Source organism: Mesoplodon mirus, assembly GCF_964341445.2.
Source record: "Mesoplodon mirus genome assembly, chromosome: 5".
In the NCBI taxonomy this organism is placed as follows: Eukaryota; Metazoa; Chordata; class Mammalia; order Artiodactyla; family Ziphiidae; genus Mesoplodon; species Mesoplodon mirus.
In genome coordinates this window covers 101084691-101097578 of record NC_138980.1, presented here as the reverse complement: position 1 = coordinate 101097578, position 12888 = coordinate 101084691, and the positions used below count along the sequence as shown (strand labels likewise).

At 38.3% G+C, this 12888-nt stretch overlaps 1 protein-coding gene and 1 pseudogene across 15 annotated transcripts in view; one reads left to right on the top strand and one right to left on the bottom strand.

Annotated features, from left to right (window-relative positions):
- PAM (peptidylglycine alpha-amidating monooxygenase) overlaps nucleotides 1-12888 on the top strand; it is a 281047-nt gene that overhangs the window by 52893 nt on the left and 215266 nt on the right. The gene's annotated exons all lie outside the window — the stretch shown is intronic.
- LOC309805454 (60 kDa heat shock protein, mitochondrial-like) lies at nucleotides 4477-6257 on the bottom strand (annotated as a pseudogene). The gene has a single exon. The product of its transcript is annotated as a 60 kDa heat shock protein, mitochondrial-like (transcript).

Below are 12888 nucleotides of genomic sequence, written 5' to 3'. Positions count from 1 at the left end.
GCAAAATCCTCTGTCATGTAGGGTAACATATTCACAGGGTGGGGGGTTAGGATGTGGACATCTTTGGGGACCATAATTCTGCCCCCCTCAGAGACTGCAAAATATATGGCTGATTATATCAACATTAAATTCACAAATCAGATATTTTTACTGATAACTATAACTTAAACTCGTGATTGCCAACAGAGACCACAAAATCTTGACCTAATTCAGTGGATGCAAGTCATCCCTAAGGATATTAAAATGCCTCAAGATAATTAATGAGGGAAAATCATATTAGAAAGAAATGTTTCACCAACTCAAATGTTCAGAACTCTGAGGTAAAGATGTGAGTCTTACAAAGTGACACTATTCTCAGCTTAATATTTTTAGTGAGAGGCTCACATCAGATGAAGTTAATTAAACAAAGCTGATTTGGGATTGCGAAAATTCCATTAGCTAACTCCTATGTGGATGGGTTTCTTTAGAAGCCGAAGGGTAATAGCAAGGCCACTAGAGACCAAAATGTGAGATCTAGTAACCCTGAGTTTTGAATAACACTGTCGTTCATTGATCTGGCATTAAGCCATATGAGTCACAGGACTCAGCAAATGAGCCTGGTAGGTATGCCTTGCACGGTTTCCTAGGAAAGGCACAATCTATTACCACAATCAATAATGCTAGATTGAGGCCAACAGCTGCAAAAATAGTTTCTCTTATTGTTTACATCCTGTATTTATCTTAAGTTTAAGCCAATTCATGGCACATGTATCCATCTGTACCAAGCATAAGATAATTTATATCTAATAGTAGTTTTTAAACCTTGTTTGCTAAACATGAGTGGTAAAAGATGCAGAGGAGAAAGTGCTCAGGCATATTACTTTGGGACAGGAAGCCTAAAATTACATTTTGCTGTGGTTCTCTCAAGGAAAGGAGATGGAAAGAAAACCGACTGTTTTCCTGCAAGTATTCCTTTTTAGTTTTGGAATAATTTTCTGGAGGAAGACTAAACAGTACCTTAAGGCCCTTATTTGGAAGAAAAGGGCTTGTGGAACACCATACATTTCTTTGCAAGAGGTAATCACTTTGACATTGATTCTCTTTGGTCGTAGAGAGTAAAACAACCTTAGGATTCTGTATAAAAGTGAAATCTGAATTTATGCTGTCATGGGATTTGTCAATCAAAATATTATTAAAGGAAAACTGTTATTTGACAATGAACTTAAAAATTAAGATCAGTGATTTACACAATTTGATAAATGATATAAATAAATAAAAGGCAAAATATAAATAAATAAAATCCAAACACCTTTAAGCATTTTTTTAAATGTATACAGAATATTCAGTTTAATACTGAATTTTCCCAGCTATGGTAAATTAGAGAGACTAGAGATGAAATCTCTCTGTTTTGTTGAAGGAAAAAAAAAAAAAAAAAGAACCCACAGAGCAGCTGCCTTCTCTGTGATAAAAGAGACTGTTTAATCTTTAAATCATTTTGAACTGGCTCAGTTGCTTTACTGATGCTTTAACTTTGTTAAAATTATCTTTAAAGTTTATCTTTGAAGCAAATCAGAGATAAAGGAACTAATGGAGATGAGAGTTTTGAGGTTCTGAATTGTATTTGGTCAGTGGGTGGTGGATGAGATGGAAGGAGACTTCAGAATCAGAAACTTGAAAGATTGTTATGATTTCTCATTGCCTGTTTTGAAAACTAGCTCAGGGTTTTATGTCTAGGGGGATTTTCCCAGTAACAGGAGTAAAGGCAATCAGCAAGTAAGTGATGGATCTAGGAAGTTATCCTAAGTCTTTCCTGCTCCAAAGGCTTTGCAGATCACAGTAGCATAAACTCTACTCATTTTCCTCACTGACGTTGCATTCACTTGCTTTTCTTTACTTTTTTTATTGCTTTAGTTTGACTTCCATCTTTGGGTCATACTTGCAAAAAGAAAAGCAATTATTGGAATTATTTACGAAGAAAATTCTGTTATTTTAATTTGTGGAATGCCCCTATTTCTGCCAATCTCTGCTGTGGACATGAGGTTCTATAACTGGACCAATTTTTTCATTAACTCCTCTAAGATAGTCAGCTTTGGAGTGAGGATTAATGGAAATAAAGGGTATCAGTTTTGCACGCAAAATCTGTGGGCTGGGGCAAGTAGAAAGAAAGTTTGAGCAGCAGTACCTGAAAGGGCACCAAGACAAGGGGACTGATGCTTGCCGTCTTCTGCGTGGTGGTGGGATATGTTGCTGTGGCCACTGCAGCGTAGGACTAGTCAGGAGGTGGGGAGGTTTAGTAAGAACTGTGCCCCATGCCTGGTGCTTACTGTCTGTCCTAGAGGACTTTGCAAAAGGTAAGCCTGTGCTGGGGGCAGGGGGTTGGTTCCTGGGTTTTAGCCACAGCCATGCTGAGAGATAGATGCCTTTTCTCCATGAAGGGTGCAAAAGAGGGGAGGCAATGGGAGACCGTCAGGCAGCCTTCAGGATTCATAAGTATGAGAATGAGCTCACCAGCCCAAAGAATTTTATAAATTGAAACCTTCCAATAACAAATACATATCACTAATTTAGAGGAATATGACTTACCAGTTGGAATATTAGAGTATGACAGGAGGCAGGTGGCATTGTTTTCCTTATTGGCAAAGGTCAGTCTTGTCCTCTTCAATCAAAATGCAATCTCAGTAATTACTATTGAATGCCCTCACGTGCATGATGGTGCACTAAGCACAATGCAGAATTAATCAAAGGACAACGTGACCTCAAATTTCAAGGAGTTTCAGCTAAAACAGAAGAACTTATATATTAAGAATAACTTCCTTATTACTTAATAATTATTATTGTTTTATTTTCATGGTAGTTTTTGCCAAGTGGCAAATTCCAGTTTGCCTAGTTGGGATTTGATAAATTCATTTTATTTGCATTTTACTAAAAAGTAAATTTTTTCTAAAAGTGTATATGAACTGATATCTTTACTTGATGGTGGACCTATTGTTATCTTGCTAAGCTTTTTATCCCCCCACCTCTCTTCGTCCCATTTGCCTGACTTTAAAACACATATCTTTTTCTTGTGTTATATCATAGAATGTCTTTTTCTCTTTTTCATACACACCCACACATGCAGCTCACACACACTCACACTCACAGAATTACTTTACAGTGAACGAGTCATGTCCTAGTCCTGTTCTTTACTCTTGTTTCCATATTCCGTTAGCCTGTCTATAATATTTATTTTAAGCAACCCAAATCCTGATTCTTGAGCCCCTACTGAGTATGAAGGATCATGCTACACAGCGAGGGCTCTGCCCCTCATTTTCTTCCACTGCAGTCCTTTGTTTGTACAGTTATCAGTATTTCCTTGTGACGGGTAGGAGGTTGGTAAAATTAAAGGATAGAGTGGGCAGAGAGGGAAGGGACATGGTTGGTTATGGAGAGAAGATGCTGAAGTTAGAATCTGTAAGCCAGGAAAAGGAGAGCTGAAACAGAGCACTGAGATTATGTTGGGAAAGTGGAGTCTTGTTAGGTCAATAGGACCAAGTAAACAAGCAGCATCAACAGAATTATTTTGTGTCTTATCAGACATTTTATGGTGAGCAAAATAGATTGCCATATGTACACATAGAAACTTCTGCACTGAGTTACCAGTCTAACCTTCTCAACTAATTAAAATCTAAGTTTATAGGGCTTCCCTGGTGGCGCAGTGGTTGAGAGTCCGCCTGCCGATGCAGGGGACACGGGTTCGTGCCCCGATCCCGGAAGATCCCACATGCCGCGGAGCGGCTGGGCCCGCGAGCCATGGCCGCGGAGCCTGTGTGTCCGGAGCCTGTGCTCCGCAACGGGAGAGGCCACAGCAGTGAGAGGCCCGCGTACAGCAAAAAAAAAAAAAAAAAAAAAAAAAAAAAAAAAAAAAAAATCTAAGTTTATAAACCTCAGAACTTTACATTTCTTTGACATCACTGCAATTATTTCACTATCCTGTCAATTCTCTGGCCATCATTTCTCAACCTAGGGGGCTAAGTTTTTTCTTTTTTTAACTTTAAACAATTTTTATTACACAAAGGTTGTCACATAATTGGATATTGCTCTACTCTGTACACAATTATTCTTACTCTCCACAGAAAGGCTGCTTCTTAACTTCTCATCTGTTGATGGCAATCACTAAAATCCTGATTTTAACAGAATAGTAGTAAAAATGCCTCAGTGATTTAAGTTGAAAGCAGTACATTGGTGCATGGCTCTTATACTCATTTACCAGGAATGCATAAATGTCTTTATTCAAAAATACAAAATAAATTATCTGTAGGCATGGACAATGACAGCAGTAAACCATTCTATGTTGTCAACTGAAACCAGTAACTGACGGTTATAGTGATTTTCTGAAACCTCAGCCAGCCTCTTCTTCAGTCACCTCCTTCAACTGACCTCTCAAAATTATTGGTGAAGAACGCCGCCTCGCACTTCCTCTCACAGCTCATGAATGATGGTAAAGCCCTATTCTAGGAATTAGAACATGCCACCTCCCATCCCACCTCACATCCCACCCATTCCACCCATTCCAGGATCCTTCTCTTCTTTAGGAATTTCTGTGACTACAACTTCTGCTGTAGTTAACAGAGAGGCCACTCCAGCAGCATCCAGTAATGCAGTTCTTACAACCTTAGTTGGATCGATGATTCCTTTTTCCACCATATTCACAAATTCTCCAAGCATAGCATCATAACCAACTTCTGAAGAACTTTGCAAAATTTTCTCAACTATCAGTGATCCTTCGACACCTGCATTCTTAGCAATGGTCATTGCAGGAATTTTGAGTGTTTTTAAAATAATTTCTGTACCAATTTTTTGATCTTCATTAGCTGGAGTTATTGAATCCAAGGCTGGAAGGCACCGAAGCAGGGCACAGCCCCCTCCCAAAACAATGCCTTCTTCAACAGCAGCTCGTGTAGCATTAAGGGCATCTGTAACCCTGTCTTTCTTTTCATTCACTTCAACATCACTTGTCCCACCAACCTTTAGCACAGCAACACCATCTGAGAGTTCTGCCAGACGTTCATTCAATTTTTCCTTTTCATATTCACTAGTTGTAATATCTAACTGCTCGATGATTCCTTGAATACACTTTTCAATTTGAGCCTTATCACCTTTTCCTTTCAAGAGCATGGCATCATCTTTGGTCACAATGACCTCTCCAACTTTTCCTAAGTCATGAGGCTGAACATCTTCAAGATTTAGAGTTAGTCCTTCTTCTCCAAATACTTCACCACCAGTAGCAATAGCCATGTCTTTAAGCTGGTTCTTTCTATTGTCACCAAAACCTGGAGCTTTAACTGCTACAACCTGAAGACCAACTTCAGCCTATTCAAAACGAGTGTACTTAGAGCTTCTCCATCAACATCTTCAGCAATTATGTCCAAGGCCTTACGGTGAGCATTGGCAATTTCAAGAGCAGGAGCAATGGACTGGACACTAGAAATTTTCTTTTGACTTAACAGAACATAGGCATCTTGGAATTCACATTTCTGACCTTTTGATGTATTAATAAAGTATGGAGAGATATACCCTCTATCAAACTTCATGCCTTCAATAATTTCTAATTCATCATTCAGTGTTTTTCCATCCTTTACTGTGATAACGCCCTTTCTTCCAACCTTTTTCATCGCATCAGAAATGATGTCGCCGATTTCTTTGTCTCCATTTGCACAAATCGTAGCAACCTGGGCGATCTCTTCTGGGGTTGTCACAGGTTTAGACTGCTTCTTAAGTTCAGCAGTTACAGCATCAACAGCTAACATCACACCTCTCCTGATTTCCACTGGGTTAGCACCTTTGCTGATCTTCTCGAAGCCTTCCTTGGCAATGGAGCGTGCCAGGACAGTAGCAGTAGTGGTGCCATCCCCAGCCTCTTCGTTTGTGTTATTGGCAACATCTTGAACAAGTTTCGCACCAGTATTTTTATCTTTTAAGTCAATGGACTTCGCAACAGTCACACCATCTTTTGTCACTTTGGGACTTCCCCAACTCTGTTCAATAATCACCGTCCTTCCCTTTGGCCCCATAGTAACGGCTACATCAGCTAAAAGTTCTTCACCTTGAAGCATTAAGGCTCGGGCATCTGCACCAAATTTTACATCTTTGGCATAAGCCCGAGTGAGATGAGGAGCCAGTGCCCTGGACACTGGCCTAATCTGGCGAAGGACTGCGGGCAATCGAAGCATTTCTGGGGCAGTGGCACAGTTAGTGAGCAACGAGACAGGCCGTCGGCAGCGAGTGAGGGACAGAGCGCAGGTCGCACACAGCAATCGGCGGGGGGCTAAGTTTTTGAACTAAGTCCCTACATTCTATTTAGAAACAACCTGTGTTTTCTAAATAAATCTTAAAGAGGAAGATGTTCTTATGCCAAGATTCAAATATATTGAACTTGGTAATTATCTAGAATTACCTTCTAACATGTTAGCTCTGTGATGATTTTTCCAGTTAGGTTGAACTGTTGTTGAAAGACTGATTGTGCAGAAACAATAGTTTGAAGTTTGTCCAGACTTAGTAGAGTGTTGAAAATTTGAAGAATAACTGATTTTTCTAGTCAGTGTGTTTTTCATTGTAACAACCCCGTATTGATTTGGTTTTCAATCTATGGTCTTTTGTGTTATATAGATATTTCACTAGTTAGTTATCTGCCTGAAGTTTCAATAATTGGGGTTTTTTCATCTTTGCAGTGATGACAAAGAAATGTAGGGTTTAGTGGTTTTTAAACTTGGGATTTGCCAAAAAGAAAAAGATCATTCCTGATGAAAGCTTTCACTGAGTTACAAAGAAATTTATGCTTTGCCTCCCTGGCAGCCAGTAATTATCAGATTGCAGTTACTTTTCAGAGGTGTTTACCCTGAGTTGAAGGTTCCTCCTATTGGTGATCTGAATCATGAATTAACTCTCATGGTGATCCAGTAGTTCACCTCAGCCACATAGCCTATGTAAAATTGCTGTGTTACTGCTGGACACAGATTTCTTTTTTGCCCCAAAAGTAATATTGGGCTCAGAGAATTAAAGCGTTCCCTGCCTCCAGGAACCTACATTACAGTGGGAGGGATGAGAACACAAGGAATATGATGGCAGACTGATACAAATACCCCTATTTTTGTCCCCCTTCACAGCAAAACTGCTCGCGTGAAGTGCATGCATGTTCTCTGCAGTTCATTTCCTCTTAATCTCTCTGAATCCACTCCTTTTAGAGCCCAACTCTCCACCAAAACTGCTTCAGTCAGGATCACGAGTGGCTTTCAGGTCAAAACCAGGGTCGGTTCTCAGTCCTCCCTGACTGGACTTGTAGTTATTATTTGAAGCAGGTGGTCTTTCTCTACTCCTTCAAGCACCGCATCTTCTGGTTTTGATTCAACTTAGTTTGCTATTCTTCCCAGTCTGCCGGTTCTCCATCATCTTCCTGACTCTAAAAGTTGGCATATTCTAAGATGAAGTCCCTGGTCCTGTTTTCTTCTCTGTTGAAACTCACTCTCTTTGCGAGAGTTTGCAACTCATGCAGTTTCTTTCTTGGTTTTAAGTTCTGTAATACACTGACAGTTTCCAAATTTACATTTCTCATCTGAACCTCTCTCTTGAACTCTAGACAACATATTTCCACTTGGGATATCTAATAGGTATCTTAAATATAATGTGTCCCAAACTCCTCATGATTCCCTTGTGTCAAATCTAGTCTTTCCTATATCAGTTATCCCACAGATAATCAATGTTAACATTTTGGGATATGCCTTTCCAGGCTCACGTGGGTATGTATGTTTATTTCTAACTACCACTCATGAGATAATATTGTGTGCACTGTTTTCTTTCTCTAAATCTACCTCACCCCCTTTACTATGAACATGTTTTATACACCCTTGTATATTCTTTGGAAACCTAGCTTTTAGTAGCTACTTGGTTGTACCATCATTTACTAACTGACCTTTTTTGTGAACATTGCGTTGCCTTCCATGACTTACTATTAAAATGTAAACTATGACTAGTATCCCCATTTCATTTCGTATCCTTGTTACAAAAAAGAAAGAAAAAAACACTTCATGATTCTAGTTCTGCACTATCCCAACATGGTACTTACAAACCACAAGTAGCTGTTGAGCACTTAAACGTGGCCAGTCCAAACTAAGATGGGCCATAAAAAGTAAAATACAGATTTCAAAGACTTAGTTTGAAAAAAAATCTTATTAATAATTTTTTGTATTGATTAGTTGTTGAAATACTTTCTTTTATTGGACTAAATAAGATATACTTTAACAATGGACTTCATCTTTGTCTTTCTACTTTTTTAAATGTGACTATCAGCAAATTAAAAATTATATGTGTGGTTCACATTATATTTCTATAGGATGATGCTTTTTTTTTTAACATCTTTACTGGGCTGTAATTGCTTTACAATGGTGCATTAGTTTCTGCTGTATAACAAACTGAGTCAGCTATACGTATATATATATATATATATATCCCCATATCCCCTCCCCCTTGCGTCTCCCTCCCACCCTCCCTATCCCACCCCTCTAGGTGGTCACAAAGCACCGAGCTGATCTCCCTGTGCTATGCAGTTGCTCCCCACTAGCTATCTGTTTTACATTTGGTAGATGTATATATGTTCATGCCAACCTCTCACTTTGTCCCAGCTTACCCTTCCCTCTCCTCGTGTCCTCAAGTCCATTGTCTATGTCTGCATCTTTATTCCTGTCCTGCCCCTAGGTTCTTCAGAACCACTTTTTTTCTTGATTCCATATATATGTGTTAGCATACAGTATTTGTTTTCTCTTTCTGACTTACTTCACTCTGTATGACAGACTGTAGGTCCATCCACCTCACTACAAATAACTCAATTTCGTTTCTTTTTTGACTGAGTAATATTCCATTGTATATATGTGCCACATCTTCTTTATCCATTCATCTATCGATGGACACTTAGGTTGCTTCCATGTCCTGGCTATTGTAAAGAGTGCTGCAATGAACATTGTGGTACATGACTCTTTGAATTATGGTTTTCTCAGGGTATATGCCCAGTAGTGGGATTGCTGGGTCATATGGTAGTTCTATTTTTAGTTTTTTAAGGAACCTCCATACTGTTCTCCATAGTGGCTGTATCAATTTACATTCCCACCAGCAGTGCAGGAGGGTTCCGTTTTCTCCACACCCTCTCCAGCACTTATTGTTTGTAGATTTTTTGATGATGGCCATTTGGACTGGTGTGAGGTGATACCTTATTGTGGTCTTGCTTTGCATTTCTCTAATGATAGTGATGTTGAGCATCCTTTCATGTGTTTGTTGGCAATCTGTATATATTCTTTGGAGAAATGTCTATTTAGGCCATCCGCCCATTTTTGGATTGCGTTGTTTGTTTTTTTGATATTGAGCTGCATGAGCTGCTTGCATATTTTGGAGATTAATGCTTTGTCAGTTGCTTCATTTGCAACTATTTTTTCCCATTCTGAGGGTTGTCTTTTCGTCTTATTTATGGTTTCTTTTGCTGTACAAAAACTTTTAAGTTTCATTAGGTCCCATTTGTTTATTTTTGTTTTTATTTCCATTTCTCTAGGAGGTGGGACAAAAAGGATCTTGCTGTGATTTATGTCAAAGAGTGTTCTGCCTATGTTTTCCTTTAAGAGTTTGATAGAGTCTGGCTTTACATTTAGGTCTTTAATCATTTTGAGTGTATTTTTGTGTATGGTGTTAGGAACTGTTCTAATTTCCATCTTTTATATGTAGCTGTCCAACTTTGCCAGCACCACTTATTGAAGAGGCTGTCTTTTCTCCATTGTATATTCTTGCCACCTTTATCAAAGACATGGTGACCATATGTGTGTGCGTTTGTCTCTGGGCTTTCTATCCTGTTACATTGATATATATTTCTGTTTTACTGCCACTGCCATACTGTCTTGATTACTGTAGCTTTGTAGTATAGTCTGAAGTCAGGGACCCTAATTCTTCCAGCTCCATTTTTCTTTCTCAAGATTGCCTTGGCTATTCAGGGTCTTTTGTGTTTCCATACAAATTGTGAAATTTTTTGTTCTAGTTCTGTGAAAAATGCCATTGGTAGTTTGATAGGGATTGCATTGAACCTGTAGATTGCTTTGGGTAGTATAGTCATTTTCACAATGTTGATTCTTCCAATCTAAGAACATGGTATCTCTCTCCATCTGTTCGTGTCATCTTTAATATCTTTCATCAGTGTCTTATAGTTTTCTGCATACAGGTCTTTTGTCTCCTTAGGTAGGTTTATTCCTAGGTATTTTATTCTTTTTGTTGCAGTGGTAAATGGGAGTGTTTCCTTAATTTCTCTTTCAGATTTTTCATCATTAGTGTGTAGGAATGCAAGAGGTTTCTGTGCATTAATTTTGTATCCTGCTACTTTACCAAATTCCTTGATTAGGTCTAGTAGTTTTCTGTTAGCATCTTTAGGATTCTCTATGTATCATGTCATCTGCAAACAGTGACAGTTTTACTTCTTCTTTTCTGATTTGGATTCCTTTTATTTCTCTTTCTTCTCTTATTGCTGTGACTAAAACTTCCAAAACTGTGTTGAGTAATAGTGGTGAGTGTGGGCAACCTTGTCTTGTTCCTGATCTTAGTGGAAATGGTTTCAGTTTTTCACCATTGAGAATGATGTTGGCTGTGGGTTTGTCATATATGGCCCTCATTATGTTGAGGTAAGTTCCCTCTATGCCTACTTTCTAGAGGGTTTTTATCATAAACAGGTGTTGAATTTTGTTGAAAGCTTTTTCTGCATCTATTGAGACGATCATATGGTTTTCATTCTTCAGTTTGTTAATACGGTGTATCACGTTGATTGATTTGTGTATATTGAAGAATCCTTCCATTGCTGGGATAAACCCCACTTGGTCATAGTGTATGATCCGTTTAATGAGCTGTTGGATTCTGTTTGCTAGTATTTTGTTGAGGATTTTTGCATCTATGTTCCTCAGTGATATTGGCCTGTATTTTTCTTTTTTTGTGACATCTTTGTCTGGTTTTGGTATCAGGGTGATGGTGTCCTCTTAGAATGAGTTTGGGAGTGTTCCTCCCTCTGCTCTATTTTGGAAGAGTTTGAGAAGGATAGGTGTTAGCTCTTCTCTAAATGTTTGATAGAATTCATCTGTGAAGCCATCTGGTCCTGTGCTTGTGTTTGTTGGAAGATTTTTAATCACAGTCTCAATTTCAGTGCTTGTGATTGGTCTGTTTATATTTTCTATTTCTTCCTGGTTCGGTCTTGGAAAGTTTTGCTTTTGTAAGAATTTGTCTATTTCTTCCAGGCTTTCCATTTTATTGGCATACAGTTGCTTGTAGTAATCTCTCATGATACTTTGTGTTTCTGCAGTGTCAGTTGTTATTTCTCCTTTTTCATTTCTAATTCTGTTGATTTGATACTTTTCCCATTTTTTCTTGATGAGTCTGGCTAATGGTTTATCAATTTTATGTCCTCACAGAACCAGCTTTTAGTTTTATTGATTTTTGCTATTGTTTCCTTCTTTTTCAAGTATTTCTGCTATTATCTTTATGATTTCTTTCCTTTTGCTAACATTGGGGTTTTTTTATTCTTCTATCTCTAAATGCTTTAGGTGTAAGTTTAGGTTGTTTGAGATTTTTCTTGTTTCTTGAGGTAGGATTGTATTGCTATAAACTTCCCTCTTAGAACTGCTTTTGCTGCATCCCATAGATTTTGGGTCGTTGTGTTTTCATTGTCATTTGTTTCTAGGTATTTTTTGATTTCCCCTTTGATTTCTTCAGTGATCTCTTGGTTATTTAGTAGTGCATTGTTTAGCCTCCTTGTGTCTGTATTTTTTACTGTTTTTTTTCCCCATAATTGATATCTAGTCTTATAGCATTGTGGTCAGAAAAGATACTTGATACCACTTCAATTTTCTTAAATTTACCGAGGCTTGATTTGTGACCCTAGGTATGATCTATCCTGGAGAATGTTCCATGAGCACTTGAGAAGAAAGTGTATTCTGTTGTTTTTGGATAGAATGTCCTATAAATATCAATTAAGTCCATCTTGTTTAATGTGTCATTTAAAGCTTGTGTTTCCTTATTTATTTTCATTTTGGATGATCTGTCCATTGGTGAAAGTGGGGTGTTCAAGCCTCCTACTATTTTGTGTTACTGTCAATTTCCCCTTTATGGCTGTTAGCATTTGCTTTATGTATTGAGGTGCTCCTATGCGGGTGCATAAATATTTACAATTGTTATATCTTCTTCTTGGATTGATCCCTTGATCATTATGTAGTGTCCTTCTTTGTCTCTTGTAATAGTCTTTCGTTTAAAGTCTATTTTGTCTGATATGAGAATTGCTACTCCAGCTTTCTTTTGATTTCCATTTGCATGGAATATCTTTTTCCATCCCCTCACTTTCAGTCTGTATGTGTCCCTTGGTCTGAAGTGGGTCTCTCGTAGACAGCATATATGTGGGTCTTGTTTTTGTATCCTTTCAGCCAGTCTGTGTCTTTTGGTTGGAGCATTTAATCCATTTACATTTAAGGTAATTATTGATATGTATGTTCCTATTACCATTTTCTTAATTGTTTTGGGTTCGTTATTGTAGGTCTTTTTCTTCTCTTGTGTTTCCTGCCTAGAGAAGTTCCTTTAGGATTTCTTGTAAAGCTGGTTTGGTGGTGCTGCATTCTCTTAGCTTTTGCTTGTCTGTAAAGGTTTTAATTTCTCTGTCGAATCTGAATGAGATCCTTGCTGGGTAGAGTAATCTTGGTTGTAGGTTTTTCCCCTTTCATCACTTTAAATATGTCCTGCCGCTCCCTTCTGGCTTGCAGAGTTTCTGCTGAAAGATCAGCTGTTAACCTTATGGGGATTCCCTTGTATGTTTTTTGTTGCTTTTCCCTTGCTACTTTTAGTATTTTTTCTTTGCATTTAGTTTTTGATAGT